Raw genomic sequence first — 17,229 nt, forward strand, 5'->3', positions numbered from 1 at the left:
TTTATACAGTTATAGATACACATTCCTTTCAGTAGTGTTATATAAAGGAAAACATTTGCAAATGTAAATATATGAATTTCACGGATGTTTCTACTTTTTATAACCATGGCAACACCATTTATCGAAATTGAAAACCGATGCACTAAATAATGTTTCTTCGTAAAGTCGATTTGTCTGCCAAGTTATATTGAAACCAGACCAAAACTGTAGGAGGAGTAGCATTTTGAACAAAAAATGTTTACTGACAGACGGAGGGGCGACGGACACCTTACTATCGCATAAGCTCTTCTGGGGCCTGTTTTGCAAAAGGACTTACGACTTAATACCACATTTAATGCTTTACATAATTCTTTAATTAACATTATATCGAAAATTATTTTAAACTTCTTCAAAGAAATGTGGTATGATATTTTTACACAAACAATTTCAAAGAAAAATATTCATTTTGCAAAATATTACAACATTCTGAAGTTTTTGGTCTTAGTCGTAAGTTCTTTTGTAAAACGGGCCCCAGGTCTCTGACCAGTAGAGCTAAAACAAAATCAAGAAATTCTCAAGAATAACACAACTTTGACAGGTGCAGATAAGTTTACTGTGTAATGTTAAGGTTGTTGCTAAAGACGGTAAGCTTAAGTTTTCTCTTTTTTAAAAACCCCCTTTTTATGTATTTTATAGACCATCAAATGTGCACTTGTCATTTTTGAGGGTGTGCATAATTCATTAAAAAAATCATAGTTGACGATAGAGGATTTTAATTAGATATGACTTTTATATGGTGAATATTGCTTTTAAACAAATGATTTATATCGAATCCAAGTTATTTGTTTGACATAAATTTTCCGCTTTCCTTTCCATTCCGTTTTTCCTTCCGCGTTTTAGCACAACTCCTACCCGGCTACCTGCATTTTTTTAAAAACACGATAAAGATATGCACTTCCAAATTAACTCATTTTAAGGTGCTCACACTGTGGTAAATTTGATTATTACAGTATTTGAACATTACAAAAATCATTAGGAGGCAATGAAGTAATAACATGTGTAATATGTAAACAAATTTTGGTTATACCATTTGTTAAAATATCTATAGGCAAATCTTCATTAATTCAATGAAATATCGTATTGAAACAGCTGTTTACAAAGGCTTTAAGTAAAATCAATAAGATGGACCTCAGTGACCGGATTATCTTGACAGAAAAATTTAATTTATGCAGGGAACAGATTTTGAGAAACCCACCACGTTGTTAAACACAGAAAACTCTATAGCAACAACTTTAATCTTTTAAAATCCCTTTTGAATTTATTGATAGACAAACTACTTAGGTCCATTTTTTTTATGTTCTTTTATCTCTTTTACCAGATTTATGACCACACCAGGATACATATTTCTGTATATCGGTGAGATCTATCACTGTTTGTTATCTTCGATTTTTTTTCATTGCATCATGCTTTTATGCTTGTTTAAAATAGGTCCCCAAAAATACTTCAACTGGAAGAGTAGCTTTTATTAAACTTTACACAGGATTTTCTATTTTAGTAACCATGGAAACATCAGTTTTTTAAATTAAAAAACAAAACTTGATAATTATGTATCTCAGTGTAGTCTACTTCCATGCCAAATTATAATATCATAATCAGACTAAAACTGTATTTGGAGTACAAATGTAGCAATTCAAAAGTATTCACAGAAATTTCTATTTTAGTTACTACTGCAACACCGTTCATTCAAATCAAAACCGATATACAGAATTATGTATCTTGGTGCAGTCTACTTGTGTTCGAAGTTTTATTGAAATCTGACCAAAACAGTAGTTGGAGTAGCAGTTTGAAAATTGTTTACAGACGGGCGGACGGACGACGGACGCATTACATGTACTACTACTATTGCATAAGCTCTTTTGGTCTCTGACCAGAAGAGCTGAAAATGTCATCTTTCGCCTGCCGCAGCTGTAAACAACCTCCGGTAAGTTATCCTTCTTGACTTGAATTCTCGCAACAATTTAAACAAAATGTTTATTATCACTAGGGTCAATCGTTAAACAGGTCCAGTCCAAAGACAATTTCTACCTACGTAGCTATTAATAGCTACCTAGGTATTAAAACCTACCCAAAGTAGCTATTTCTACCTACTTTTCATATTTTCAGCGTTCTGCGGCCAAAAGACCGAACGGCGTAACATGGTGAATACCAACATTTTAGCTCACCTGTGCCAAAGGCTCAAGTGAGTTTTCTGATCAAAATTTGTCTGTTGTCTGTCGTTGTCGTAAACTTTACATTTTCATCTTCTCCTCAAGAACCACTGGGCCAATTTCAACCAAACTTGCTACAGAATATCCTTGGGTTGAGGGGATTCAAGTTTGTTCAAATGAAGGGCCACGCCCTCTTGCAAGGGGAGATAATCATGAATTTGTTAAAAATTAATTGCATTTTGAAACAAGAGGCCCATAGGCCACATCGTTCATCGGTAGTTTAAATCCAAAAGTAGTCCCATGACCAATCATTGATTTGCTATTTTTAAGAAAATGATTTTTAAAGAATTTTCCTATATATATCTTTAAAATTTTTGGTCGGCCATTTTGGCCCCGCCCTACCCCGGGGGGTCATGATTTGAACAAATTTAAATCTACACTACTTAAGCATGCTTCCATATAAATATGATGAATTATGGCTTTGTCATTCTTGAGAAGAAGATTTTTTAAGAATTTTCCTATATATTTCTATGTAAAACTTTGGTCGGCCATTTTGGCCCCGCCCTACCCCGGGGGGTCATGATTTGAACAACCTTGAATCTACACTACCTGAACATGCTTCCTTATAAATATGATGAATTATGGCTTTGTCATTCTTGAGAAGAAGATTTTTAAAGAATTTTCTTTTGTATTTCTATGTAAAACTTTGGTCGGCCATTTTGACCCCGCCCTACCCCCGGTGATAATGATTTGAACAAACTTGAATCTACACTACCTGAGGATGTTTCCCCTTAGTTTCATCTTTCCTGCCAAATTTTACATAGGAATATATAGGAAATATCTTTAAAAATCTTCTCCAGAATCACTGGGCCAGAATAGATTAAATTGATGTGGAATCATCCTCAGGTAGTGTAGATTCAAGTTTGTTAAAATCATGACCCCAGGGCCAAGCGTGGGGCCAAAATGGCCAAACCAATTATCACATAGGGATATATAGGGAACTTATAATTACTATTTAAGTACTTCAAAGCTATGGTTAGTGATATTGATATGGAATCATCCTCTGGTAGTGTAGATTCTAGTTTATTCAAATGAGGAACACCTTGGGGGGGTGTTAAATTCATGCCCGATGTGCTCAGGTGAGCGCTATGGCCCCTTGGCCTCTTGTTTGATACAATTACTAATGATGAATACGACAAAAGTTTGGCCAAAAAATTATTACTTCCTGAATCGGCATTTTACATTAGTTTCTATGCATAATAGATAATAATTATGCGAAGTAATTATTTTTGGCCTTATTTTTGTCATATCCATCATCAGTGTGACTGTATCAAAAAATTTTATGCTCACCATGTTGCACCGTTCCTGCATTTGGCCACAAAATGCAAGTAAAGCAGAAAATAGATAAAAATAGCTACTTTGGGTAGGTTTAAATACCTAGGTAGCTATTAATAGCTACGTAGGTTGAAATAGTCTTTGAACTGGACCTGTTAAAACTTAGCATTAATAAACAGCCATTTTAACCGAAAGATTCGTTTTACCAAGAACACATGCATAGTGGTAATACATCTAGTTTGATGGTGGAAAAGACGAATTCAATGAAATGGTGATCTTGATTTCTTAGTGGACTGATTTTGATTCTTGACGTGGTATGTACTGTTTATAGATGAGTCTATATAATCACTTTTTATCAATAACTATATATTTCGCATAGAAACGTCATAAGTACACATGAAATGAATGGACTTGGATTTTTACAATTACGAGGTAAAATTAAATAAAATATGTCAGTGAACAAAAATTTCAATATTAACATTAAAGCTGTAATAAGTTTACCTAACCGTCGATTTCTGAACACTCCTAAAGACTTATCGGAACAAAATAAATTCCAACGCCTTATGTATTTTTTTAGAAGAACTGTATCAGGAGAGAAAATTAACATTTTTCTTTTATATTCGTCTGCCTACGACTACACATATAGTTATATAAGGCTAGTTCGTGGAATTGTTCTTTGCTTACAATCAGGCAGTTGTTGTTTTTGTTTGAATATATTGCTGATTAAGTCAACACATAAAACATTTTTCCCTGTTGATTCCTCTGGTTGACCTGATTAAAATGATTACATTTAATTACTTTTTATTAATTTTTTGAACGTAAACTTAAATATTTATATTTTTATATATTGAAATACAAATATAGTGCGAAGGAGCACTTTATAAGAATGATAAATCTTACAAAGTGGAATTGAATTCCAATTTTAGTATTTAAATTAAAATAGAATGTAAAGGGCAGTTTGATCATTTATTCGTTAATAGCTCATTGGATTTCCAACATAAAGCTTGCTAAGTTTTTGACTTAAGTTGGGTCGTAAGTACGGTTAAGGCACAATCTTAGGATCTGTCTAAGTACTACTTAAGTATGTCTTAAACCGTAACATAAAGCGAACTAAGCTAGGTCCTAGCTAAGTCGGACTAATGTTAAAAAATGTCATATGAGTAAACCTATAGTTTTTGATTTTATATACTAGATATATTGCTAAAAGTGATTCAGTTAGGGTTATAATTAATAACATATTAAAGTTGACGACCTAACCTATCGGTTTAAGTTATGTTATATTAGATTTCGTATTAAAATTATAATTATGTTATAAACTTTTTTCGAATATTTGAAAACAAATACCGCACGGTCAGAGAGGGACGATTTTTGGTTCATTGTAAATGTTCACGACAATTGTTTTATCACATGTTATGTTTTCAGTTTACCTTTCTTAATTCTTATGTTTTGATAAATGTTTACTTACTCTGTTATTATCGCAGACAAAAAAAAAATAATCGACCGCCTATTCACTTGAAATTTAAACTCTAAAAAGTTCAATATATTTATGAACCCCCACTATTTTTAAGGCCATGCATGTCAGAAGCAAAAAATGCTATACTCATGTGCAATTTAATCAAGAATACAAAAAAAAATTGGATTTTTTTTTCGTATGTCTCCATTTATCAGCAATTCTCTCTCTGTCTCTCTAGAAATGTAGTGAGCCCTGTCTAAATCCGCGCTTGTCGCGTTCTTCAATTATCTACTGAAAACAGAATCAGTGACAACCCCCCCCTTCCCAACAAAAAAATTAAATTCCTAAATCAGCGTCAAATAGTGATAATAATTTTCTTCAATGCATAATATGAATAGAGGAATCTTTTTAACATCGAATGTCAAATTAAATAATTCTAAATCTATGTACAAGAAAGTTAAGATATACTTAAGTCACCTCTTCCTGGGGGTCGTAACATAAAGGCTACTTAGGTCTTAGACCGTGCTTAAGTAGGACTTAAGTACAGTCTAAAACTTAAGACCGTAATTAGAAGCGTACTTAGATTTGGCAATCTTAGCAAAACTTAGGCGGCCGGTAGAGGTGACTTAAGTATATCTTAACTTTCTTGTCCATATATTTAGAATTATTTAAGGTTGACATTCGATGTTTAAAGTTTCCTTTATTCATATTATGCATTAAAGAAAATAATTATCTATATTTTACGTTGATTTAAGAATGTTATTTTTTCTTTGGGAGGGGGGTTGAGGTGGGGTGGGTCGATCACTGATCCCAATTTGGCTCACAGCACAGCACAGCAGAGCATACATGTCAATACAAAATTTAATTTTAGGGATGCATCTGAAATTAGTCGGTTATAGAAATATCCCGATTTTTGTTTTGTATCCTTGATTATAAGTATATCATTAAACTTCTGCCTTTTTTGCTTCTGACATACATGGCATTATACATAGAAGGGTTTTAAAATGTGTCGAACTTTTTAGAGTTTCAATTTCAAGTGAATAGGCGGTCGATTATCTTTTCTTGTCTGCGATAATAACAGGGTAAGTGAACATTTATCAAAACAAAAGAGTTACAAGAGGTAAACTGAAAACACCTCAGGTGATAAAACAATTGTCGTGAACATTTACAATGAACCACAATTCGCCACTTTCTGACTGTGCAGTATTTGTTTACAAACATTCCGAATAGTTTATAACATAATTATAATCTTATTACGAAATCTAATCTAACATAACTTAAACCGATAGGTAAGGACGTCACCTTTAATATGTAATTAATTAAAATCCTAACTGAATCACATTTAGCAATATATCTATATAAAATCAAAAACTATATAAAAAGGACACAAACAAAATTATATAGTTGCAATAAATTAGAAGTATACTTCTTCACAAATATTTATGGCATTGCATGGATTTTTCTCTTATCTTTATCCAAAGTCAACATTACACGTTTTTATGCCCCTGTAATTGAAGATTCGGGGGTACACATGTATATAATTTCTGTCGTGTCTATCCGTCTATCTATCTGTCTGCCTGTAAAGCTAACCTTGCTCATAACTTCCTTTTAGTGGATCTATGATTTTCATTTTTCATATGTTCATTCCTTGTGACAAGACCTTTCTTAAGGTACCAACAAATTTGACTTATAGACTGTGACCCTGGACTTTGACACACTTTTAAACAAAAAATCTTGACTTTTTACCTTGCCAATAACTTTTAATTGGCAGATAGAAGGAATTTAATACTTCTCATATGTATTCTTTGTGAATAGACCTAACATTGGATACCGACAACTTTGACCTTGACCTTTGAAATTTATATACTTGAAAAAACTTTAACCTTGGCTATAACTTTAAAACTGTAGTGGATAGGGCTTTCATACTTTACATGTTTAAAGCGTGTGAGAAGCCTTTTCATTGGTTACCGAGAACTTTGACCTTGGAGTTTGACCCAGAGCGCCTGTCTCTACGTTCATCGGTGGGATTTGAACCCGCGATGTAAGATTCAACTCCTTGTTTTGGCAAATAAAAAGCTAAAAACAATTTGATTTGTTTTCCTTTTATTGAAAAAAAAAACATCAGTCCATGATGTCAGAAAGCCTTGGCTTAAATTTATCTTGGAGAACGATTGTATAAAGTGCTTTCTAAATTGATAAAAATTAATTTGATATTGATTCATAAGTATCAGGTTATGAAATCATTTCTCAACAATTTTTGCAGTCTTCAAAAAACTCTTTATCAAAATTTCTTGCGTTACGAAGTAAAGCGAGAAATATTTGTCCTAACGACATGTAAACAAATTGTTTGAGTCAGAACGGAAGTATAATACCAGATAATTGTGTACTCGCAATATTGCTGTGGACTTACAGGTTTCCATAGATTTTCCAACATAAATCAGTGGGTTTTTTTATCTATGGTTTTTCCTGGGTGGCGAAAGAAGCATACATTGTAGTTCAATAGTTGTGTTTATTTTTATTTTATAACTTGATAGATGTTCATATTGTGTGGAAACAATAAAGCCTGGCGTCATCTATAAGTGCGCTGAAATGCATACAAATGTGTAGTTGCTTATGTCATTGAAGTGAAGTGCGTACCCATAAATTTAACGTGGAAGACCGGTACTTTTTAATTTAAAAGTAGGAATCGATTACCTTTTGATCTGTGTCTATGATTTTCTATACAAGTGAGCCAGAATCAGAATTGGAGTGTTGCCTGTGCAGAATCATTAATAATTTAATAAGTATGATGATGTTTTGACCGAATATTTAATATCAATAAAATATTTAATATCAATAATGGACTCAGTAACACAAGGAATCCATCGCCTTGTATCTGTGGCGATAATTTTCTATAAAGCTGAGCCACAATTGGAATGCTGCCTGTAAAACAGGAATATCATTGTCATTTATTATTCATATTCTTATCAGTATGATGATATTTTGATCTTAAATTCAATACTATGGCGAACGAAGATGGATGATTAGCATATTTTTCATTATTGCAGAACGTCATACAAATAATACCGGTATATCAGTTATATAATGATAAGAAAACAACCGTATCCCAACATTTTTAAACTTCAAAGGGATGAAACAATTGACAAAACTGCGTAATTGTTTAGGTATTTAAATAAAACTGACAAGAAGAAATAAACAGAAATAACTTGCAGAGTTTAATTGCTCTAATATCTTTGATTTTGTGTTGAACAATTAAGTGACTTGTCTCTCTTGGCTAGGAAAGTCTTTTGTAGTATGGTTCTCAATTTCTCTAGAACATGGTTAACGTAATGGCTGCGCAAATGTTTTGAATAACTTTGCCTAGCTCAGCTGAAGGCTCAAAGTGAACAATTCAAATCGAAATTTCTCCGTTGTCCGCTGTCGTAAACTTTTTACAATATCATTTTCTCCAGAACTCCTGGGCCAGGGACAATTCCAAACTTTCATTTTCGGATATGTCAAGAACCTATTGAACTTTCGCAATAATTTTTTTTTTACCAAAGCACCCTTCTAGAGTCCGCAGACACACAATCGCACGCTCTTCTTTTTTCCTTAAGAGGGAGACACAGCTTATCTTAATGACCCTGATTATTTACATTGTATCTGCCATGATTTCTTATAAGGCGAATCAATAAATTTCTACTTTGTACCAAAATACCTCCCGTCAAATAGGCAAATATATACACTGCATGTACATGAAGGGTCAGGTTGTCCGCGAATGTTCTAAAAAATGCCCATACATGTACATGTAGATAGAAACATGAAAATTTCAGGTATGATAGTCCCAAGTCTATAGATGTGCAAAATGTATATCATTTTTATCGGAAGTGTCCAGACAATGAGACATGCTACTACCGCCCCAAAAAAGCGTGTAACTTTCGTGCGCTTTCCGTTTCGTGCAAACCGTGTAGCGTTTCGTGTAAACCGTGTAGCGTTTCGTGTAAGCTCTAAAGCGTTTGGTGTAAACCGTGTAGCGAGCGTGCGAGAAGCGTGTAAGAAACGTGAGACTTTCGTGTAAGATCCGTGCGAGAAACGTGCGATTTTCGTGCAAGAATCGTAAAAGAAACGTGTAAGATTCATTCGGAAGTCGATTTCATTTTAATATGGCTATCGATTGGTCTTGGTGTCAAATTGTGTTAGTATTTTATTAGTTATTCTTGTAGTATTTTAGGAGTTAAAAATGTATGGGAACAACTAAATGAAATTACATGTACACGGTAATGAATAATACATTTGTTTGCGTTATTTTCTTTTACAGAAAACTTGTTCAAATTAATTAATTACTCTCTGCATAGTGTTCATGTACTACAATTTTAAGGGCAAATAATTCAATATACTATCAATGCGATCATGGCTTTTAAATATTTTTTTCTCAAAGAAAGATATATATACCAGTATTCATGCATGTACATAGAGTTATTTTAAGCAGAAAGATACCCGCACTTGTCTTAACTTTTAAAGTATTTGATAGAAATTTCAGAAACGATATGTCATTTAATACCTTTTAAAACATAATTTTGTTCATTCTTGTCAAATAAATGGATTAAAATTTTAATTCACTTGCACCGTCGAGCACAGATTTATATATTCCCGGGTAGTGTGTGTATGTGTAGGGACGGGGGGGGGAGGGGGGGGGGGGAAATGATAGTACAGTCTTTTAATTTTGTTGTTAACTTTAACGTTAGTTTAAATAAATGTTTGATTTTCCTCTATATTTTTTGTTTAATTTTTCTATTCTCTTTTAAATCTTCTGTTACAATGTAATAGTGTGCGCCGACACGTTAAAAAATATATTGGAATCTTCTTTCCGCCTTTTCAACTGTGATCAAGGTCATTTACAAAAGCGATCATGGGCTCCGAGTGCATGGAGCTAAACTAATCTGTTTTGCGACATGTACATGTTGAGATCACGGCTTCATGATACTGAGAAATATTTTATGAGATGAAAAAAATTGTTTAATTATTTAATGGCTACAACTTACATGTACAATGTATATCCGTGGATTTGATCTTTTATTAGCAAATCTGAATTTCTAGACAAAATTACATATATAGTAAAAAAAAAAAAAGTACAAACATGTAGAACTGATTTTTGAATTTTCATGAAAATAATATTTAAAAGTTCAGAAGTAAATCATGAATCATTGTTTTTTTTATGATTTTTTTTATTTTATCTAGGATATTTTAAGTTTACTTTCTAACATATCTGAATGTGTAAGTTTACATTGTATTAACTGAATAATAACCCGACTACATCTGTATGCAATTTTACTGACATGTAATATACATGTACATTTTGCAATAAAAAATGGACCCTTAATCGTTTGTCGGACAAAATATAGACAAATTTTATTATTTAATAAAAACAAGAAAAGTAATCTGCCTACAGATACATGTACCAAACGCAAATTAATCAATGAATTTTATTTAAAATCAATAATTGAGTTGTAGCTACCTGAAGTAAGAAATTAAATATTTGGTTAATATAATACGTGTAAAAATATTTAAATGCAAGAAACATATTGTTATGAACGATAAATATATAAAAACTAGAGGTACTGTGAGCGATGAGCTCACTAAATATACCCCCGCCTCCAATATGGTTATAACTGGGGAAAAAGTCCATGTTTTCCTGTGGCCGGGAAACCCAAAATATGTGTCGGATCTAAAAGTAAAATAGGAGATGCACAATGGCAATATGTAATAAAGATTCTGTGAAAGTTGCATCAAATTTCATTCAATGGTATGAGAGGAGTTGCGGATAAGAAATGGGTACCCCAAAGCGTAACGATTGGCTGAGAGAAATCACGTGATCAGATTTGATTGGTGGAGGGGATAAATGGGTCAACTGAGTGCAGTGCTAACCCTAACCCCCTAGCCCCCTAACCCTAACCCTAACCCTAACTAACCCTAAACCCCTAACCCTAACCCTAACCCTAACCCTAGCCCTAACAGCCTAACCAAATTCATATTTTAAGCCTAACCCTAACTCTAACCCTAACCCTAACCCTAACACTAACCCTAACCCTAACCCTAACCCTAGCCCTAACTAACCCTAACCCTAACTAACCCTAACCCCTACCCTAACCCTAACCCTAACCCCCCTAACTAACCCTAACCTATTCCCCCTAACTAACCCTATCCCCTTAAATACTGGAGTTGTTTACATGGGTACGTAGGTACTACTTTTTTTTGTTTTTATGCTGACTGCACAGGTAAAAAATGCGCCGTGTGCAAAAAACATTTCAAGAATGTGATTATGACGTCACGCTTCACAGTCTAGACAGTCCTATAACCGGTTTGATGGTTTTACTGAAAACAAGAACACACAGATTTTGATTTTTTTCAATTTTTATTCAAGTGAAAATATACATACAATTTACATTTTCTGTTTCTTCTGGGCCTTCTCACTGGTCAGGGGTAGTTTCCTTTTGGTTTCCCTAGGTTTTCTTTCTATGTCTTTTACCGATACATAGCATGGCTCCATTTGTTTCTTACTCTCTCCTGATCCGCCCTGGGTCCCTTCTTTTTTCTGGTCAATGTTTCCTCCTTCTTCTCTCATTTTTGTCTCTTTCCCCGTGAATGACTTTGTGATTGGTGATAATAATCCACTAATATAACAAAATCCACTGCTGTTATGACATTTCAGTTTTTCCATCTTGTTTTCAAGAGCACTCACCTTGCTGTTCAATTTATTCACCTTGTCATCCACATCATTCATCTTGGTGTTCATTTGATTTAGTTTGTTATCTAGAGCAGATAACATGTTCACAATTCCGTCCAAAGTGGTGTTTAAAATGCTCATATCTTCTTTATTCATGTCTTCAGGAAAATTAACCATGTCCAAATTCAAATCCAATTCCACGGCATCCTTTATTATCTCTGTCATGGGAGCTCCTACATATCCTTCAGGTGTCACATAATACTGGGAATTTTCTGAAGTATTCATCATTGCTTCTATTTCTTTTTCACCTGTGTCCAGTTCGAAGTGCTCACGCAGAATGATTATCAAATTTTACAGTTTTTAGTTTATATACCTGCTATGAGCCGTGTGCACCTTTTTTACCTGGGCTTTATATACCTGTTACATCCTCTGTAAAGGACCGTGTGCCAAAACTTAGGGGCCGTGTGCACTTTTAACCTGCGTTTTCTATACCTGTTGCATCACCTGTAAGGGGTTCGTGTGCATCAATACGTTTTACCTACGTGGGCTATAAAAAATGAGAATAAAAAATAATAATAATATTTTTTTTTTACTGTGATAATACATAGATGCAATGGAAAGAAAAAAAAAGTATGTATTCAATACCTTGGAAATTTCACACAGGGTTAAGAAAAAATCGTTTTTTTTTTTAAATACCAAAACCTCAATCAAATCTACGAATGACTAGACCCCACCCCCTTGGATGCAATGAATATCATATACAAAATACTATTTCGGAGGAGAATTCGACAGTTAGAAGCATTGTTAGTTTTTAACAAATAAAACAAAATAAAAAAAAATCTTGTAATACTACATCACTGTTATGTTTATTGTATGACGTCATGGATACACTCGGGTTCGGCCTTTCCCCCCTTCAATTTTGCTTTCTCACTGTGATGGGCGTGTTTACCAAATGGGGTGATTTTCTTTTAGCCAATCACATTTGATCACATGATTGGTTTTTCCATGTTTCGCACGCGATTCCAGTATCGTCTGCTATTGTAAATAAATACAGCCCCTCCGTGATTTCAGTGCCATTCTGCTTGTAGCTGATTTTGAGAAAGAAAAAAAAGAAGAAGAAGAAGAAGAAAACAAAGATGGCAGACCAACAATTTCATGAGATTTTTGGATGATCCCCGGGGATTAGCTATGAGCACCAGTCGTGATTAGGCGATTAGACACAGGGGAGGAGTTCACGATACAATATAGAGTTCCAGCTAATACAGAGCCCCCCAGCAGAGGAGGAGGCCACCCCTACACCAGACTCCGAAGCAGCAGCAAAGAACCTTCCCAAGATCGCCGCCCCCACCACCGCCCAGACCGGACCCACTGCTGCAGCTACCCCCCCAGGTACAGGCCGGAACCAGGGCCGATCCCCACCTGGGGGTTCCGGGTCCCCCAGCCAGTCAATTGTTGCACGTTATGTCTGCAGAGGGGGAGAAAATAATTACTGTTGTTCCCGCTGCATACAGAGGCCTTCCTGCCTCTGTGTGCGCGAGCGGGTGATTGAACAAAATCTGCCCTGCCCCCTCTGCAGGAACCAGGCGGGGTCCCCGTTCTGTCCTCAGAGGCCAGGACCCCCCGGAGATGACAGTTCTTCAGATGACGATGATGATGAGCCATTGGGCCAGATGGTCCAGGAGCTTCTTGGCGCCTAGAGAGACCCCATGGGAGCCACCTTGAAACCAAAATGTAAAAAAAAAACCAAAAAAATCAACAAAACAACGAAAAAACCAAAAAAAACTACAAAACAACGAAAAAAAAACAAAAAAAGCCCTTTTAAGGGCTACCCAATTGTTTCGAAAAGATGCCTTCATATTCAGTCAATAAAAAGAAACGTTCTGTGTGTGTCTTAGAAAAAAAAATCTTTTTTTTTTTCTAAAATACAGTCAAAGAAACGATTGTATCTTAGGGAAAAAAAAATGATCTTTTTTATATACAGTCAAAGAAACGAAACGTTTGTGTGTGTTCAAAAAAGAAAAGAGTACCTTCTGTACAGTCAAAAAGAAACATTGTGTTTCTTTCAAGTTATAACACCAGGTCACTTTTTTAAAAAATTTTTATGTCTCCAAGTACGCCGTAATTTTTTTATGTAAATTAGGCGGCCATTGTCGAATCTCGGCAAAGATTTTACCCCAGTGAAAAAGGTTTGTAATCCATCGTGTAGGTCGTTTAAAGTTGTTTCACATTGTTTATGATTGTGATTATGTTATCCCTCGCCTATATGTTTAATGTCAGCTATGCTAAATAACCCATTTCTGTGTAATTTGAGAAAAATGTTTTGTCATGTGCTGAAAGTATGGCCTACTATTCATGTTAGGCGGCCATTGTCGAATCTCGCCGAGATTTTTACCCCAGTGAAAAAAGGCTTGTAATCCATCGTGTAGGTCTTTTAAAGTTCTTTCACATTGTTTATGATTGTGATTATGTTATCCCTCACCTATATGTTTAATGTCAGCTATGCTAAACGACCCATTTCTGTGTAATTTGAGAGAATGTTTTTGTCATGTGCTTAAAGTATGGCGTGCTATTCATGTTATCATTTAAAAAGTCGCTCCTCAAAATAAATCTGTCTTTTTAAAAGATACATTTTTTACAAATGACATTTAATATGATTAGAGTATAGGTATCCATATATAAGAGATATTATTTTTGCATTACATTTATAAGGTCTCATGTAATTTAATTCATAATAACACAAATGGGATTTATTTTTTTTCTATACAGTCCTTATCCTGGAAGATATGTTCCTAACCAATCCATTCTCTAAGTGAAGTGAAGCGTGCTGGCTGCTGGTCTTCCTTTGGGGAAAATACACAGTGAATCAATTAAAAAAAAACAAAAACTTGAATCTTAAAACAGTTTCAATGAGATATCATTTTAATTTATTTTCATTATTATTAAGATAATTATTTTAAATGTTTTTTTTATATTTTTAAAAATGGATTTAAAAAATAAAATCTGATCATGGAAAATCAATATCATAAAGATAGCAAGTTTTATAGGAATCCATATATAAGATATTATTTTTGCATTACATTTATAAGAGGCATTGTCTCATGTAATTTAAATCATAATAACAAAAATGGGTTTTATTTTTTTCTATACAGTCCTCAACCTGGAAGCTATGTTCCTAACCAATCCATTCTCTAAGTGAAGTGAAGCGTGCTGGCTGCTAGTCTTCCTTTGGGGAAAATACACAGTGAATCAATTATGATAAAAACAAAAACAAAAACTTGAATCTAAAAAAGTTTTCAATGAGATATCATTTTAATTTATTTTCATTATCATTAAGATAATTATTTTAAATGTTTTTATATTTTTAAAAATGGATTAAAAGAAATCTGATCATGGAAAATCAATATCATAAAGATAGCAAGTTTTGAAAAAAACCAATTACTGATGAATTTCTGAATTTTCCATTAACTATTTGACATTATATCACAGGGGAAAGAAGAAAAAACTACTTGAGTGTTTCTACTGCCTCCCCCCAAAGATCTGCTTATGAGTGCATGGGGATTGGTGTGGACCTCCAGTTTAAAACAGACTTTAAAGTATGACAGATAAAAAGGTACTTTTTTTTTTATTTTACATCACATGAAAAAACATACAATTAATGATGAAGAATGTACACATGTTTTTCATAAGTGTGTACAAATTGATCAATATAATATCTATAATGAATCCAATTTCCTTGGGCTAGTCCACAACATAATCCAAAAGGAAAAGCATAAGTCTGGTAAGGTAAACTACTCATTTGTTGTAAACAAGTCATCAAATCTGGGCTCCAATTCTTTGTTTCTCTCCCCAGGTTTCAAAACTCCATATTCTTCATAGTCACCTCCTTGCCTGTAAAACATACTTTCCAATTCTGGGGTACTGTAAGACATAACAAATCTGGCAAATCTGGCAGTACAATGAAGTCTATAGATATCCAGTCCTCCTACTGGTCTTTTCATTTGAATGAATCCCCTGATTTTATGTACTTCTCCTGTCCAGGGATGTCTTTCCTTTTGTAAAATCAAATAGTTAAATTCATCTTCATTACTCAGAAACATATCTCGATCTTCTTGTTCTTTGGGGTCTGGAATGATGAAATTCCAATTAATGGCTATCCTGTAACATCTGTCCGGACATTTAGGATCCTTCACTTTCTCATGCAGGGGTAAATATTCATTCCTAGGTTCCTGATCCACCTCCATAGGTTTTATCATTCTCTTTTCTAATAAGGTAAGTTTTTCCATCTTCATCTCCATGTCTTTTAATATTCTAGGAATTCGTTTGGCACACTATCGTTTACTCAATTGGGCCCCAACTAATGAGGATTTTCTTTAACACCTTTTGTTTTTATACCCCCTCACACCTTTGCAAAAGATAAGGGTGGTGTGCAAAAAAAAAAAAATATGCTGACTGCACAGGTAAATACTAGCGCCGTGTGCAAAGAAATATACGATAGACCTACGTTTTTTGTTTATGCTGACTGCACAGGTAAATGCGCCGTGTGCAAAAAACATTGCAAGAATGTGATTATGACGTCACGCTTCACAGTCTAGCCTAGCCTAACTAGTTCAAACTGGATTTTTTACTTACACATAAATAACAAAGAAAACACAGATTTTTGATTTTTTCATTCTTTATTTTGTAACAACAAACAACAACAACAAACAACAAACAACATATTTACAATACATTTTGATAAAAACATTGACACTTTTGTCCATGACCCGTAGGTAATTTATGATAAGTGTTTTTAAACCAATTCGCTACGTATCTGTCCCTTTGTAAAGCCGTACTCTGGTCAAAAGGGAATAGCCATTCGTTGGCTTTCTTTCTTTTCTTGTCTCTTTGATGTAAATAATACACGCAATATTGTCCACACACATCGGTATTCCAGTCTTGATAGCGATACGGATTATAAATCCATTGTTGAGCATGACGCTGGATAAAATCTTGAATTTCTTTTTGTAAGGGAGGAAATCCATAAGAATCGAAATATTCCACCACGGGATTGCTCACATACAGACACACCCAATGTTCTCCAGGTCGATCTTGAGGATCCGTATTGACCACCACAGCTTTTTCTCCAGGTCTTAATTGATCCGGTAATAAATCTACAGGATACACCCCTCCAAACGAACTCTTGAATTCTCTGGATAAGACTTCTCTCAATTGTCCCGTATCCATTAGTAATCAATGCTCACTTCTCTCTGTTTGTTAATTTCTAATAGGTTATCGAATTCTGCATACACCACACAATTTAAGGTGTTAGGTGTATTGTTGGTAAACTGCACTTCTACTCTCAGATTTCCTGTTTCTATGATGTGGAATTTATCCGATTGCGCCTCTTGATCTTTAGTGAAATCCCAGCCCCATAGAGTGTAGCCGCTTTTATACTCTTCTAAGGTGATGTCTGGAGCCCAATCTTCTCCTAATTTTCCCAGAGCTTGATACAGACTGAGATAAGATCTCAGATATAAATCGTCGTTGAAATTAGGCTCAAAACATCGAGTACT

The 17,229-nt window shown here is 34.3% G+C and overlaps 1 protein-coding gene across 1 annotated transcript in view; it reads left to right on the forward strand.

Annotated features, from left to right (window-relative positions):
- Positions 1-3,791: 3,791 nt before the first annotated feature.
- The window catches only part of LOC134235957 (uncharacterized), a 37,187-nt gene continuing 23,749 nt past the window's right edge, over positions 3,792-17,229 (forward strand). The window contains exon 1 of the mRNA XM_062718133.1: positions 3,792-3,835. The gene's annotated coding sequence lies outside the window, so the exon portion shown is untranslated. The remainder of the gene's footprint in view (positions 3,836-17,229) is intronic.

Source organism: Saccostrea cucullata, unplaced genomic scaffold (assembly GCF_032062105.1).
Source record: "Saccostrea cucullata isolate Sc308-1 unplaced genomic scaffold, CSIRO_AGI_Scuc_v1 ctg1396, whole genome shotgun sequence".
Classification (NCBI taxonomy): domain Eukaryota; kingdom Metazoa; phylum Mollusca; class Bivalvia; order Ostreida; family Ostreidae; genus Saccostrea; species Saccostrea cuccullata.